General features: G+C 36.5%; 1 non-coding gene across 1 annotated transcript; it reads right to left on the reverse strand.

Annotated features, from left to right (window-relative positions):
• Positions 1 to 2,202: 2,202 nt before the first annotated feature.
• Positions 2,203 to 2,309, reverse strand: LOC121206439 (small nucleolar RNA R71). The gene has a single exon (XR_005901488.1). It is a non-coding gene; the product is annotated as a small nucleolar RNA R71 (small nucleolar RNA).
• Positions 2,310 to 6,319: the final 4,010 nt, after the last annotated feature.

A 6,319-nucleotide genomic window follows, 5' to 3' on the forward strand; every position in this document is an offset into this window, starting at 1 on the left:
TCTTATTGAATGCTTCTCTTTACATGTCTTTTTTGTTTTCTTACATAAAAATCTCAACTTTTATATTTTTTCTTAAGCTTTTCTTTAAGGGCTTCTTTACTTTTCATTTTCATGGTTGTTAGTTTTATTTCTAGCATTAGTACCTAAACCTTCAAGAGGATTGGTTGACGGAGATGTGCTGAGCTGATTTTTGGATAAAGAACCAAATTTTATTAAATTTAACTAATTTGGTTAAACATAAAAATTTAGGATTAATGACCTTAAGGGAATATTTAGGTAAGTGAGACCAAGAAGAGATATTGTTGGGCACCAATTCATTAGTTTCGAGTTAACCGGTGAAACTGAGAAATAATCTAGATTAATTTTTCTAAGGCATTAAAGATGATAAAACATTCACCCAAACAACTCCAACCGAGAAAAGATTTAGTTCATGGGTAGAAAAGTAAACATCAAAATAGAATCATTCAATCTAGAAAAATCAATCTAGAAAAATAAAGGCAAAACTGCAGGAAGTTAATTCTACACTCTAGCTTCTCTTTTATCTTTCGATTGTATGTGACTCTGGGATATATTTCTCATCCCCTTCCTTACGTCTATATTCTGCTTTCTTTTAAGTTGCTACCCTTTCTTTTCTCTGGAATTCTCCAATGGAGTTCTTCTTTGCGCTGAGAGAGAGAACTGATGTCACTGGTCTTGTTGTCATGCCGGTTCTCCTCTCCTTTTTTTAATTCTTCTCTCTCCTTCTTTTATCGGGTAGATCTGTCCTACATTAGCACACAATTTTCATAACTCTTTTCAAGTTGGTTCTTTTGATACACGTCCAGCTGGCTGAGAGTGACTGGATAGAGTACTGAGTCATCGTCCCAGAATTGCCAAGGCAATTCTATTGGCATTCAATCTTACAAATTGCCACGACAATGTTTCACTTCCCTTATTTTCGTTCTTTATCCTCTTCATCCCCTTCTTCTACCTGTACTTGTGTTCACACATAACCACACCTTTCCTCCCCAAGTGATAAAAGTAACAAATAGTGGCCAATATAGCACAATCCAAGCTTTGTTATGCAATATTCTAAAATTATCCCAAGTTCTGTAGACGTACATGGACTTATATTTTTAGCTTAAGATCTAGCTATCAAAAAAGGTAGGTCACAATAGCAAGTCTCTGGGCTGTAGGTTAGACAATATTTTGCCATGGCATTATCTTAATATGAACAATTCTCCTGAATAGTTCCAACCCTATTCATTCAACAACATAAATACTCTTAATATTCTCTGTGAATTACGACATCATTTTATTTTCCATATGAATTCTTTGTTCTTTATCATTTGATTTTAGTAATTCATTATTCTAGTTTCTTATTCACTCTGAGATTATTTCCTAATATTTTGATATAATTAACAGTATTATAATAACATACTCAATTTTTTACCAATTTTCGATCCCTGTGGAGACGATACTTACTTATCACCTTATTACTTGAATGACGTGTACACTTACACAATTGCATTTGTTATTTTACACGCAACAAGTTTTTGAAACCGTTGTCGGGGATCGACAGCATTGGTGAAAATTTGATTTGTTATTATTCTTGTTATTTTTGTTAGAGTAGTTAATTAGTATTTTATTTGATTTTTCAAGTTTGTATTAGTGTATGAGAAGAAGTATTCAAGTGGATAAAGAATATTATTTTTATCCTGAAATTGAAAGGACATTCAGGCAAAAAAGAAAAGAGTAAAAAGAAATGGAGAGGATTATAAATGATCCAATAAGAGAAGATCGGCTACTCTAGAATGAAAGGAATGTTGATATTCCTCGAATTATAGATGAAAGAGACAGACCTATCAGAGAACATGTAGTGCATTTTTTAGATAATCAAATCAATGAATTGTTAGGCCACATATTCAAGGTCAACACTTTTAATTAATATTAGTGATGTTTTAGATGCTGCAGACAGTAGGGCAGTTTAGTGTCTACCAACTGAAGATCCAAGATTGCACTTGAAAAATTTTTCTTGAAGTTTGTGACTCATTCAGGCAGCAGAGTGTTCTTGAAGTTTCCCTTAGATTAAAATTGTTCTGTTATTCATTGCAAGATCATGCAAGATCATGGTTGAGTGCATTACCATCAGGTACGGTAGCATCTTCGAATAAATTGTGTTAGAGATTTCTACTTAGGTACAATCCTCCCAACATGAACGCTAAGCTAAAGAACGTTATTACATCGTTCAGACAATCTGAAGATGAGACATTATATGAAGCTTGGGAACGTTTCAAGGAATTAATTAGAAAATGTCTGATGCATGGTTCTCAGCATTGGACACAGATAGAAATGTTCTACAATGGATTAAATGCTCACACGCAAATGGTGGTGGATGCATATTCTAATGAAACGTTGCTTGACAAATCCTACAATAAAGCATACGGAATTCTGGAAAGAGTAACAAATAATGATTATCATTACCCCACTACCAGAATTGGTACTGGTAGAAGAGTTGCTGGGACAATGGAACTTGATGCGATCACATCGCTAACAGCTCATATATCATCTTTAACAGATATGATTAAAACTTTGAAAGACCCTCTGTAGTGTAGGAGATGAAGGTTGCAGAACTAGCAAGCGTATATGTAACACCCCAAACCCGGCCCAAGCGTTATGGTCGAATTCGGCGTGTCACATTGAAGTGTTTTAGCAAAAACCATTTTTTCATTGAAAGCCCTTCTTAAAATAAAAGAAACCCTAATTAACTAAAAAAACCTTTCAGTTACGAAAGCCTTGTTTAAAACATTTGATTTAAAAAAAAAATTAGTTGTGGAAACGTAGAAAACATACTATAATTTAAGAAATCCATGTTGAACTTCTCGTAATTACATTGAAAATAATAATAATTCAAGTAATAATAACATAATGAAAACCTTCTTACAATCTGGTCTGAACACACTAAAAGAGAAATAAAAACTTAAATGATTAAAAAAAACCAAGTCTAAATTATCTTGCTAGCCTGCCACCCAGAGTCCCTCTAAATATCGAACCTTCTACTGAGCATCACCTGAAAATAAAATAAAAGAGGGGGTGAGTTTTCACAAACTCAGTGTGTACAACCCTTAATGAAAAACAAGCATTCAAAGAGAAATCATCAAACATGCAATGCAATCCCATCCAAATTATCCATCCGCTACACACCAGCTCCGTCCCCCGTCACACCATGTGGGGATATAGATATCAACCCACCCAACCCACACGCCAATGGTAGCCCAGTTGCGGAACTACCTTCATTTTCATATTGGGCTTTAAAAGCCGTCGGTGGATCCATAGTTGTTAGGCAACCATATGATCATCATATACTTCCTTCGTTCCATAGTTCCCACCCCATATGAAACCTAAGCAGAACATCATATGTATGCATGTCACATCCATAAAACTTTCATTCAACACCTAGGGGTATTTTGGTCATTTTCGCCCTTAGGGGCGTTTTGGTAATTTTCCCTTAATTATGGTTTTCACTTACCTAGACCCGTTAACAAGTCCTGCGAGCTAAGATAAATGAATACTATGCATCAGGTAGGATTCCAGAGAAGAAGATATGGGTCATTCAGACCGCTTAAGTACCAAGCTCTCCCTAGACCCAGTCCTAGACATGCATATTCCCGTTGCCACACATTAACCCTTTGACTTGTCTACGGTTGTAATATATTAAATAAGTTTTATGTAGTTATCAAATACTGGGCCTAAAACCCCTATATACGTGCATATAGCCCACTTGGCCCAATCTCATTCATATGGCCCATTAGGCCCAATTCATATTCATATAGCCCATTAGGCCCAATCTCATTCATATGTGCATATGAGTGTTCGCGCACTCGTAAGACTATCGTAGCCAAACTTTCAGCTTTTTGGCATTTCGGCATTTTGTCTTTTGCCGATTCATAGTGTGTGTGCACTGTATGTACACACCTAGTAAGTAAGCGTGGCGTGATTCCCTTAGTCACCAACCTACAAATGATATTACCCTTCAATTAATCGTATGCTTAATACATATTTTACCCAAAAACTGAAACCTCACCTTAACCTTACCTTGAACACCAATCCCTAATAGCTTTTCCTTGATGATGTACTCCCTAGATTTGCATTAATCTTACTCATTAAAACCATATACTAAGGGACTAGCATCCAACATAATTCACCCCCTTATCTCACTTAAGACTATTCAGCCAACCTTAGCCAATAAGAGAGAAATACTTACCAAAATCACAAAACACCTAATGAGCAATTCGGAAGAGAGCTAAAACCCGAGATCCGATACTAATTCCCTACCACAGTTGATTAGAAAAAGTGAGGGACAAAATTTGATACTTAGCAAAGAAAACCAATTGGAAGAGTAACACTTACACTAGATTCGGTCAAAGAGTATTCGACTCTAAAAAGATTTGAATGGCAACAATTGCTTATTCGGCAGCAAGGGAGAGAGCCAAGAAGAATCGGCTAAACCCAAAAGTGAAACAAAGAAATTGGCACAAGGAAAATAAAAAGGTGAACAAGGGTTTTCAGCTTTCGGAGAAATCAGTAGAAAAAAAGGAAGAAAACAAAAGGGTTTTCGGGTTTTAGGGAAGAGAGTTTCTAGCAACAAGGAGAGAAAAAGATTTTAGCATTACCCTCATACCCTTGCATTTGGCACCTATTTATAACCCTTATGGCCAAACTCTTCAAGCCTAAGTTTCTATTTCGGCTCCACTTGCTCCTCACTTCTTATCTCCTCGTTTTCTCCCTGATAATCCCTTGATCTTTCCCTCAGATTTCTTTACTGAACACTTCCCTTAGAGTCCATTTCCACGCCACTTCCAACCTTCTAGAAGGCCAAAATTAAACTTCTAAAAACACTAAGCTAGGATTCGAACCTTGGACCTCCTTGCTAGCTTTTAACGCCACCTCCCTACACTCTAAGTGGCGTCACTTAACCACTCCTCCACAAGGCTTTTTGATGCTATTTCCCCTATTTTTATTTAAAAGCCCAACTACTCCCAACCCTAATTACTTTAATAATTAAATTAAAATTCCTCCACCTCAAAACTCGAATCCAGAATTTCTCCAACATACTTAAACACTCCAAATTCCTTAAACCCTTATAGCCAACATGTCGTTTTTCATTTTCTTACTCACTTAAAAATTTTATCAGACCCAAAGCCCAAAGTCCAATTCATCTAGGCCTAAAATTCGGAGCGTTACAGTATACTATGAAGAAGATCATGTTTTTGATGAATGCCCAACCAAACCAGCCTCTGCATGTTACATGAGGAATTTTAATCGTAGCAACAACAATCCCTACTCCAACACAGACAATCCAGGGTGGAAACAACATCCAAATTTCAGTTGGAGTAATTAGGGAATAGGAAATGCCAGCAATGTTAATCGACAGAATGTGGCTAGTGTACTACCTGGATACTGTAACACCCCTAACCCGTATCTGTCGTCGGAATAGGGTTATGGAGCATTACTAGAGCATCGAATCAAATGAATAGAAAATTTCAAATATTTCAAATTATATCGATAATCAAATTAAAACTAATCCAAAACAAACATATTGTCCTTTATACGAGCCCTCGAGGCCCTAAAAACATGTTAGAAACAAGTCGAGACTAAATCGATAACTTAAAGAATTTTGAAGAAAACATTGAAAATTTTAAACACTGCAGGGGTCACACGGCCAAGAGGCACGCCCGTGGCTCAAGCTGTGTGGGCATTCAAAGTAGGGACACACGGTTGTGTCCAGCCTAGGTCTGTGTAACACCCCTAACCCGTATCTGTTGCCAGACTAGGGTTAAAGGTGTTACCAGACAAATCGAAACATTTCACAAATAATTCCCAAACATCATTCACACATAATCATAAAATCATTACAGAGTCCCTTACATAGGTCAACGAGACATTAAACATGCTTTAGAAAGGGGTCGGGGCTAAAACCTAGCTTATACAAAATTTTTCAAGACATTAAAATTTTTAATATTTATACAGGTCACACGCCCGTGTGAACAGGCTGTGTGCCTCACACGGCTTTAGACATGCCTGTAACACCCCAAATTTTGGGCCTAGATGAATTGGGCTTTGGGCTTTGGGTTTCATAAAATTTTTAAGTGAGCAAGAAAATGCCAAAAGACATGTTGGCTTTAAGGGTTTAAGGAATTTGAAGTGTCTAGGTTTTTTGGAGAAGTTCTGGGTTCGAGTTTTATGGTGGAGGAATTTTAATTTAATTATTAAAAGAATCAGGGTTGGGAGTAGTTGGGAATTTAAATAAAGATAGGGTAAAATGACATCAAAAAGCCTT

Source organism: Gossypium hirsutum, chromosome A01 (genome assembly GCF_007990345.1).
Source record: "Gossypium hirsutum isolate 1008001.06 chromosome A01, Gossypium_hirsutum_v2.1, whole genome shotgun sequence".
In the NCBI taxonomy this organism is placed as follows: domain Eukaryota; kingdom Viridiplantae; phylum Streptophyta; class Magnoliopsida; order Malvales; family Malvaceae; genus Gossypium; species Gossypium hirsutum.